This window comes from Calliopsis andreniformis, unplaced genomic scaffold, assembly GCF_051401765.1.
Source record: "Calliopsis andreniformis isolate RMS-2024a unplaced genomic scaffold, iyCalAndr_principal scaffold0017, whole genome shotgun sequence".
NCBI classification, from domain to species: domain Eukaryota; kingdom Metazoa; phylum Arthropoda; class Insecta; order Hymenoptera; family Andrenidae; genus Calliopsis; species Calliopsis andreniformis.
This window is the reverse complement of record NW_027480429.1, coordinates 8,338,215-8,349,015: the sequence shown is the minus strand read 5'-3', so window position 1 is coordinate 8,349,015 and position 10,801 is coordinate 8,338,215.

Here is a 10,801-nt window from a genome sequence, read left to right as displayed (position 1 = left end):
CGAAGCATTAAATACAAAATAAATACAGCTGTTTTTCCATTGTATAAAACGAATAATTGCTACCAGTGTAAAAGTTATGGTCATTTCTACGTTTCGGGCAACCTAGGCTTCACCCTAGGCTGTTGTTCCACCAGATCGAATAGTTAGGGCCTAAGAAGTCAACGCCAGAAGCATAAAATACGATATAAATACAACAGCTTTTCCATCGTATAAAACAAATAAATGCTACCAGTTTGATACTGATGGTCATTTCTACGTACCGGGCAACCTAGGCTTCGCTCTAGGGCGTTGCTCCACCAGATCGAATAGTTAGGGCCTTAGGAGTCAACGCCCGAAGCATAAAATATAAAATAAATAGAACAGTTTTTCCATCGTATAAAACGAATAATTGCTACCAGTGTGAAAGTTATGGTCATTTCTACTTCCCGGGCACCCTAGGCTTCACTCTAGGGCGTTGCTCCACCAGATCGAATAGTTAGGGCCTTAGAAGTCAACGCCCGAAGCATAAAATGCAAAATAAATAGAACAGTTGTTCCATTGTATAAAACGAATAACTGCAACCAGTGTGAAAGTACTGGTCATTTCTACGTTCCGGGCAGCCTAGCCTTCACCCTAGGGCCTTGTTCCACCAGATGGAATAGTTAGGGCCTAAGAAGTCAACTCCAGAAGCATAAAACACGATATAAATACAACAGCTTTTCCATCGTATAAAACGAATAATGGTAACCAGTGTGAAAGTTATGTTCATTTCTACGTTCCGGTCAACCTAGGCTTCACTCTAGGGCAGTGCTCCACCAGATCAAATAGTTAGGGCCTAAGAAGTCAACGCCAGTAGCATAAATTACAATATAAGTACAACAGATTGTCCATCGTATATAATGTATATTTGCAAACAGTGTGGAAGTAATGGTCACTTCTACGTTCCGGGCAACCTAGGCTTCACTCTAGTGCGTTGTTCCACCAGATGGAATAGTTAGGGCCTAAGAAGTCAACGCCAGAAGCATAAAATACGATATAAATACAACAGCTTTTCCATCATATAAAACGAATAATGGTAACCAGTGTGAAAGTTATGGTCATTTCTACGTTCCGGGCAACCTAGGCTTCACTCTAGGACGTTGCGCCACCAGATCGAATAGTTAGGGCCTAAGAAGTCAACGCCAGAAGCATAAAATACAATAAAGATGCAACAGCTTTTCTATCGTATAACAGGAATAATTGCAACCAGTGTGAAGGTAATGGTACGTTCGACGTTCCGGGCAACCTAGGCGTCACTCTAGGGCGTTGCTCCACCAGATCGAATAGTTAGGGCCTTAGAAGTGAACGCCCGAAGCATAAAATGCAAAATAAATAGAACAGTTTTTCCATTGTATAAAACGAATAATTGCTACCAGAGTGAAAGTTATGGTCACTTCTACGTTCCGGGCAACCTAGGCTTCACCCTAGGGCGTTGTTCCACCAGATCGAATAGTTAGGGCCTAAGAAGTGAACGCCAGAAGCATAAAATACGATAAAGATGCAACAGTTTTTCCATAGTATAAAACGAATAATTGCAACCAGTGTGAAAGTTATGGTCATTTCTACTTTCCGGGCAACCTAGGCTTCACCCTAGGGCGTTGTTCCACCATACGGAATAGTTAGGGCCTAAGAAGTCAACGCCAGAAGCATAAAATACGATATAAATACAACAGCTTTTCCATCGTATAAAACAAATAATTGCTACCAGTTTGATAGTGATGGTCATTTCTACGTACCGGGCAATCTAGGCTTCACTCTAGGGCGTTGCTCCACCAGATCGAATAGTTAGGGCCTAAGAAGTCAACGCCAGAAGCATAAAATACGATATAAATACAACAGCTTTTCCATCGTATAAAACGAATAATTGCAACCAGTGTGAAAGTTATGGTCATTTCTACGTTCCGGGCAACCTAGGCTTCACCATAGGGCGTTGCTACAACAGATTGAATAGTTAGGGCCTTAGAAGTCAATGCCCGAAGCATAAAATGCAATAAAAATACAACAGCTTTTCCATCGTATAGCAGGTATAATTTGCAACCAGTGTGATAGTAGTGGTCATTTCTACGTTCCGGGCAACCTAGGTTTCACTGTATGGCGTTCTTCCACCACATCGGATAGCTACGGCCTCAGAAGTCAACGCCTGACGTATAAAATACAATAAAAATACAACAGCCTTTCCATCCTATAACATGAATAATTGCAACCCGTGTGAAAGGGATGGTCATTTCTAGGTTCCAGGAAACCTAGGCTTCACTCTAGGGCGTTGCTCCACCAGATCAAACAGTTAGGGCCTTAGAAGTCAACGCCCGAAGCATTAAATACAAAATAAATAGAGCAGTTTTTCCATTGTATAAAACGAATAATTGCTACCAGTGTGAAAGTTATGGACATTTCTACTTTCCGGCAACCTAGACTTCACCCTAGGGCGTTGTTCCACCAGATGGAATGGCGAGGGCCTAAGAAGTCAACGCCAGAAGCATAAAATACGATATAAATACAACAGCTTTTCCATCGTATAAAACGAATAATTGAAACCAGTGTGAAAGTTATGGTCATTTCTACGTTCCGGGCAACCGAGGCTTCACCCTAGGGCGTTGCTCCAACAGATTGTATAGTTAGGGCCTTAGAAGTCAATGCCCGAAGCCTAAAATGCAATGAAAATACAACAGCTTTTCCATCGTATAGCAGGAATAATTTGCAACCAGTGTGATAGTAGTGGTCATTTCTACGTTCCGGGCAACCTAGGTTTCACTCCAGGGCGGTGCTCCACCAGATCGAATAGTTACGGCCTAAGAAGTCAACGCCCGAAGCATTAAATACAAAATAAATAGAACAGTTTTTCCATTGTATCAAACGAATAATTGCTACCAGTATGAAAGTTATGGTCATTTCTACGTTCCGCGCAACCTGGGCTTTACTCTAGGACGTTGTTCCACCAGATGGAATAGTTAGGGTCTAAGAAGTCAACGCCAGAAGCATAAAATACGATATGAATACAACAGCTTTTCCATCGTATAGAAGTAATAATTGCAAACAGTGTGAAAGTAATGGTCATTTCTACGTTCCGGGCAACCTAGGCTTCACTGTATGGCGTTCTTCCACCACATCGAATAGCTACGGCCTCAGAAGTCAACGCCTGAAGTATAAAATACAATAAAAACACAACAGTCTTTCCATCCTATATCAGGAATAATTGCAACAAGCGTGAAAGTAATGATCATTTCGGCGTTTCGGGCAACCCAGGCTTCACTCCAGGGCGTTGCTCCACCAGATCGAATAGCAAGGGCCTTAGGAGTCAACGCCAGAAGCATAAAATACAATATAAATACAACAGCTTTACCATCGTATAATAGGAATAATTGCAACAAGTGTGAAGGTAATGGTCATTTCTACGTTCCGGGCAACCTAGACTTCACTCTAGGGAGATGCTCCACAAGACCGAATAGTTAGGGCCACAGAAGTCAACGCCAGAACCATAAAATACAACAAAAATATAACAGTCCTTCCATCGCATAACGGGAATAATTGCAGCCCGTTTGAAGGTGATGGTCATTTCTACGTTCCGGGCAACCTAGGCTTCACTTTAGGGTGTTGGTCCAACAAATCCAATAGTTAGGGCCTAAGGAGTAAACGCCAGAAGCACCAAATACAAAATAAATACAACAGTTTTTCCATCGCATAAAACGAATAATTGCAACCAGTGTGAAGATAATGGTCATTTCTACGTTCCGGGCATCCTAGGCTTCACTGTATGGCGTTGCTCAACCACATCGTATAGCTGCGGCCTTAGAAGTCAACACCAGAAGCATAAAATACAATTTAAATACAACAGTTTTTCCATTGAATAAAACGAATAATTGCAATGAGTGTGAAAGTAATGGTAATTTCTACCTTCCGGGCAACCTAGGCTTCACTCTAGGACGTTGCTACACCAGATCGAATAGGTAGGGCCATAGAAGTCAACGCCCGATACAATAATACAATATAAGTACAACAGCTTTTCCATCATATAAAATGAACAATTGCAAACAGTGTGAAAGTGATGGTCACTTCTACGTTCCGGGCAACCTAGGCTCCGCTCTAGGGCGTTGCTCCACCAGGTCGAATAGCTAGGGACTTAGAAGTCAACGCCAGAAGCATAAAATAAAATAAAGATACAACAGTTTTTCCATTGTATAATAGGAATGATTGCAACTAGTGTGAAGGTAATGGTCATTTCTGCGTTCCAGGCAACCTAGGCTTCACTATAGGGCGTTGCTCCACGAGTTCGAATATTTAGGGCCTAAGAAGTCAACGCCAGAAGCTCCAAATGCAAAATAAATGTAACAGTTTTTCCAACGTATAAAACGAATAATTGCAACCAGTGTGAAAGTAATTGTCATTTCTACGTTCCGTGCAAGCTAGGCGTCACTCTAGGGCATTGCTCCACCACATCTAATAGCTACGGCATTAGAAGTCAACGCCAGAAGCATAAAATACAATAGAAATAAAACAGCTTTTCCATCGTATAAAATGAATAATTGCAAACAGTGTGAAAGTGATGGACATTTCTAGGTCCCGGGCAACCTAGGCTTCACTCTAGGGCGTTCCTCCACCAGATCGAATAGCTAGGGACTTAGAATTCAACGCAAGAAGCATAAAATGCAATAAAAATACAACAGTTTTTCCATCGTATAACAGGAATAATTGCAACCAGTGTGAAAGTAATGGTTGTTTCTACGTTCCGGGCAACCTAGGCTTCACTCTAGGGCGTTGCTCGACCACATCGAATAGCTACGGCCTTAGAAGTCGACGCCAGAAGCATAACATACAATATAAATGCAACAGCTTTTCCATCGTATAAAATGAATAATTGCAAACAGTGTGAAGATGATGGTCATTTCTACGTTCCGGGCTACCTAGGCTTCACTCTAGGGCGTTGCACGGCCAGCTCGAATAGCTAGGACCTTAGAAGTCTATGCCAGAAGCAGAAATGCAATAAAAATGCAACAGTTTTTCCAACGTATAGCGTGAATAATTGCAACCAGTGTCAAAGTGATGGTCATATCTACGTTCCGGGCAACCTAGGCTCCGCTCTAGGGCGTTGCTGCACCAGATCGAATAGCTAGGGACATAGAAGTCAGCGCCAGAAGCATAAAATACAATAAAAATACAACAGCTTTTCCATCGTATAAAATGAATAATTGCAAACAGTGTGAAACTGATGGTCATTTCTAGGTCCCGGGCAACCTAGGCTCCGCTCTAGGGCGTTGCTCCACCAGATCGAATAGCTAGGGACTTAGAATTCAACGCCAGAGGCAAAAAATAGAATAAAAATACAACAGTTTTTCCATCGTATAAAAGGAATAATTGCAACCAGTGTGAAAGTAATGGCCGTTTCTACGTTCCGGGCAACCTAGGCTTCACTCTAGGGCGTTGGTCAACCAGAGCGAATAGTTAGGGCCTAAGAAGTCAACGTCAGAATCATAAAATACAAAATAAATACAACAGTTTTTCCATCGTATAAAAAGGATAATTGCAACCAGTGTTAAAGTTATGGTCACTTCTACGTTCCGGGCAACCTAGGCTTGACACTAGGGCGCTGCTCCTCCAGATGGAATAGGTATGGCTATAGAAGTCAATGCCTGAAGCATAAAATACGATATAAATACAACAGCTTTTCCATCGTATATAATGTATATTTGCAAACAGTGTGAAGGTAATGTTCATTTCTACGTTCCGGGCAACCTATGTACCACTCTAGGGCGTTGCTCCACGAGATCGAATAGTTAGGGCCTACGGAGTCAACGCCTAGATAATAAAATACAATATTAGTACAACAGCTTTTCCATCCTATAAAACGAATAATTGCAACCAGTGTGAAAATTATGGACATTTCTACATTCCGAGCAACCTAGGCTTCACTCTAGGGCGTTGCTCTACCAGATCAAATAGATAGGGCCTTGCAGGTCAACGCCGGAAGCATAAAATACAATAAAGATGTAACAGTTTTTCCATCGTATAAGAGGAATAATTGCAACCAGTGTGAAGGTAATGGTATGTTCTACGTTCCAGGCAACTTAGGCTTCACTCTAGGGCCGTGCCCCACCAGATTGCATAGCTAGGACCTTAGAAGTCAATGCCAGAAGCAGACAATACAATAAAAATACGACAGCTTTTCCATCGGATTGAATGAGTAATTGCAAACAGTGTGAAAGTAATGGTCGTTTCTACGTTCCGGGCAACCTACCCTTCACTCTAGGGCGTTGCTGCACCACATCGAATAGCTACGGCCTTAGAAGTCAACGCCCGAAGCATAAAATGCAATAAAAATGCAGCAGTTTTTCCGTCGTATAACAGGAATAATTGCAACCAGAGTGAAGGTAATGGTCATTTCTACGCTCCGGGCAATCAAGGCTTCACTCTAGGGCGTTGCTCCACCAGGTCCAATAGTTAAGGCCTTAGAAGTCAACGCCAGGAGCATAAAATACAATATAAATACAACAGCTTTTCCATCGTATAAAACGAATAATTGCAACCAGTGTGAAAGTAATGGTCATTTCTACGTCCTGGGCAGCCTAGGTTTCGCTCTAGGGCGTTGCTCCACCACATCGAATAGTGAGTGCCTTAGAAGTCAACGCAAGAAGCATAAAATACGATATAAATACAACAGGTTTTCCATTGTATAAAATGAAAAATTGCAAACAATTTGGGAGTACTGGTCATTTCTACGTTCCGGGCAACCTAGTCTTCACTGTAGGGCGCTGGTCCACCAGATCCAATAGATAGGGCTTAAGAAGTCAGCGCCAGAAGCATAAAATACAAAATAAATACAACAGTTTTCCCATCGTATAAAACGAATAATTGCAACCAGTGTGAAAGCTATGGACATTTCTACATTTTGAGCAACCTAGGCTTCACTCTAGGGCGTTGCTCCACCAGATCGACTAATTAGGGCCTTAGAAGTCGACGCCAGAAGAATAAAATACAGTAAAGATGCAACAGTTTTTCCATCGTATAGCAGGAATAACTGCAACCAGTGTGAAAATACTGGTCATTTCCACGTTCCGGGTAACCTAGGTTTCACTCTTTGGCGTTGCTCCACCAGATCGAATAGTTAGGCCCTAAGAAGTCAACGCCAGAAGCATTATATACAATATAAATACAACAGCTTTTCCATCGTATAAAACGAATAATTGCAACCAGTGTGAAAGTTATGGACATTTCTGCATTCCGAGCAGGCTAGGCTTCACTCTAGTGCGTTGCTCCACCAGATCGAATAGTTAGCGCCTTAGAAGTCAACGCCAGAAGCATAAAATACAATATAAATATAACAACTTTTCCATCGTATATAATGTATATTTGCAAAACGTGTGAAAGTAATGGTCATTTCTACGGTCCGGGCAACCTAGGCTTCACTCTAGGGCGTTGTTCCACCAGATCGAATAGTTAGGGCCTAAGCAGTCAACGCCAGAAGCAGAAAATACAATATAAAAGCAACAGCATTTCCATTGTATAAAACGAATAATTGCAACCAGTGTGAAAATTATGGTCATTTCTACGTTCCGAGCAACCTAGGCTTCACCCTAGGGCGTTGCTCCACCTCATCGAATAGCTACGGCCTTAGAAGTCAACGTCAGAAGCATAGAATACAACATAAATACAACAGTTTTTCGATCGTATAAAATGAATAATAGCAAACATGGTGAAAGTAACGGTCGTTTGTGCGTTCCCGGCAACCTAGGCTTCACTCTCGGGCGGCGGTCCACCAGATCGAATAGGTAGGGCCATAGAAGTCAATGCCCGAAGCATAAAATACAATAAAGATAAAAGATTTTTTCCATTCTATAACAGGAATAATTGCAGCCAGTGTGAAAGTGATGGTCATTTCTACGTCACGGGCAACCTAGGCTTCACTCTGTGGCGTTGCTCCACCACATCGAATAGCTATGGGCTTAGAAGTCAACGCCCGAAGCATAAAATGCAATAAAAATGCAGCAGTTTTTCCATCGTGTAACAGGAATAATTGCAACCAGAGTGAAGATGATGGTCATTTCTACGTTCCGTGCAACCTAGGCGTCACTCTAGGGCGTTGCTCCACCACATCTAGCAGCTTCGGCCTTAGAAGTCAACGCCAGAAGCATAAAATACAATATAAATGCAACACTCTTTCCATCGTATAAAATGAATAATTGCATCCAGTGTGATAGCAGTGGTCGTTTCCACGTTCCGGGCAACCTAGGTTCCACTCTGGGGCGTTGGTCCACCAGATGGAATAGTTAGGGCCTACGAAGTCAGCGCCTGAAGCATAAAATACAATATAAATACAACAGCTTTTCCTTCGTATCGAATAAATATTTGCAAACAGTGTGAAGATGATGGTCATTTCTACGTTCCGGGCTACCTAGGCTTCACTCTAGGGAGTTGCTCCACCACATCGAATAGCTACGGCCTTAGAAGTCAGCGTCAGAAGCATAAAATGCAAAATAAATAGAACAGTTTTTCCACTGTGTAAAACGAATAACTGCAACCAGTGTGAAAGTACTGGTCATTTCTACGTTCCGGGTAACCTAGGCTTCACTCTAGTGCGTTGCTCCACCAGATCGAATAGCTAGGGACTTAGAATTCAACGCCAGAAGGATAAAATACAATATAAGTACAACAGTTTTTCCATCGTATAAAATGAATAATTGCAGACATTGTGAAAGTAATGGTCATTACTACGTTCCGGGTAACATAGGCGTCACTCTAGGGCGTTGCTCCACCATATCTAGTAGCTACGGCCTTAGAAGTCAACGTCAGAAGCACAAAATACAATAAAAATGCAGCAGTTTTTCCATCGTATAGCATGACTAATTGCAACCAGTGCGAAAGTAATGATCATATCGACATTCCGGGCATCCTAGACATAACCCTGAGGCGTTGCTCCACCAGATCGAAGAGTTAGGGCCTTAGAAGTCAACGCCAGAAGCATAAAATACAATATAAATATAACAGCTTTTCCATCGTATATAATGTATATTTGCAAAAAGTGTGGAAGTAATGGTCATTTCTACGGTCCGGGCAACCTAGGCTTCACTCTAGGGCGTTGTTCCACCAGATCGAATAGTTAGGGCCTAAGCAGTCAACGCCAGAAGCAGAAAATACAATATAAAAACAACAGCATTTCCATTGTATAAAACGAATAATTGCAACCAGTGTGAAAATTATGGTCATTTCTACGTTCCGAGCAACCTAGGCTTCACCCTAGGGCGTTGCTCCACCTCATCGAATAGCTACGGCCTTAGAAGTCAACGTCAGAAGCATAGAATACAACATAAATACAACAGTTTTTCGATCGTATAAAATGAATAATTGCAAACATTGTGAAAGTAACGGTCGTTTGTGCGTTCCCGGCAACCTAGGCTTCACTCTCGGGCGGCGGTCCACCAAATCGAATAGGTAGGGCCATAGAAGTCAATGCCCGAAGCATAAAATACAATAAAGATAAAAGATTTTTTCCATCCTATAACAGGAATAATTGCAACCAGTGTGAAAGTGATGGTCATTTCTACGTCACGGGCAACCTAGGCTTCACTCTGTGGCGTTGCTCCACCACATCGAATAGCTATGGGCTTAGAAGTCAACGCCCGAAGCATAAAATGCAATAAAAATGCAGCAGTTTTTCCATCGTATAACAGGAATAATTGCAACCAGAGTGAAGATGATGGTCATTTCTACGTTCCGTGCAACCTAGGCATCACTCTAGGGCGTTGCTCCACCACATCTAGCAGCTACGGCCTTAGAAGTCTACGCCAGAAGCATAAAATACAATATAAATGCAACACTCTTTCCATCGTATAAAATGAATAATTGCATCCAGTGTGATAGCAGTGGCCATTTCCACGTTCCGGGCAACCTAGGTTCCACTCTAGGGCGTTGGTCCACCAGATCGAATAGTTAGGGCCTACGAAGTCAACGCCTGAAGCATAAAATACAATATAAATACAACAGCTTTTCCTTCGTATCGAATAAATATTTGCAAACAGTGTGAAGATGATGGTCATTTCTACGTTCCGGGCTACCTAGGCTTCGCTCTAGGGAGTTGCTCCACCACATCGAATAGCTACGGCCTTAGAAGTCAGCGTCAGAAGCATAGAACACAATATGAATACAACAGTTTTTCCATCGTATATAATGTATATTTGCAAACAGTGTGAAAGTAATCGTCATTTCTACTTTCCGGGCAATCTAGGCTTCACCCTAGGGCGTTGCTCTACCAGATCGAATAGTTAGTGCATAAGAAGTCAACGGCAGAAGCATAAAATACAATATAAATACAACAGCTTTTCCTTCGCATAAAACGACTAATTGCTACCAGTGTGAAAGTTATGGTTATTTCTACGTTCCGGGCAACGTAGGCTTCACTGTAGGGCGTTGCTCCACCAGATCAAATAGTTAAGGCCTTAGAAGTCAACGCCAGAAGCAGAAATACAATATAAATACAACAGTTTTTCCATGATATAACAGGAATAATTGCAACCAGTGTGAAAGATATGGTCACGTCTACGTTCCGGGCCACCTAGGCTTCACACTACGGCGTTCTTCCGCCAGATCAAACAGTTAGGGCCTTAGAAGTCAACGCCCGAAGCATTAAATACAAAATAAATAGAGCAGTTTTTCCATTGTATAAAACGAATAATTGCTACCAGTGTAAAAGTTATGGTCATTTCTACGTTCCGGGCAACCTAGGCTTCACCCTCGGCTGTTGTTCCACCAGATCGAATAGTTAGGGCCTAAGAAGTCAACGCCAGAAGCATAAAAT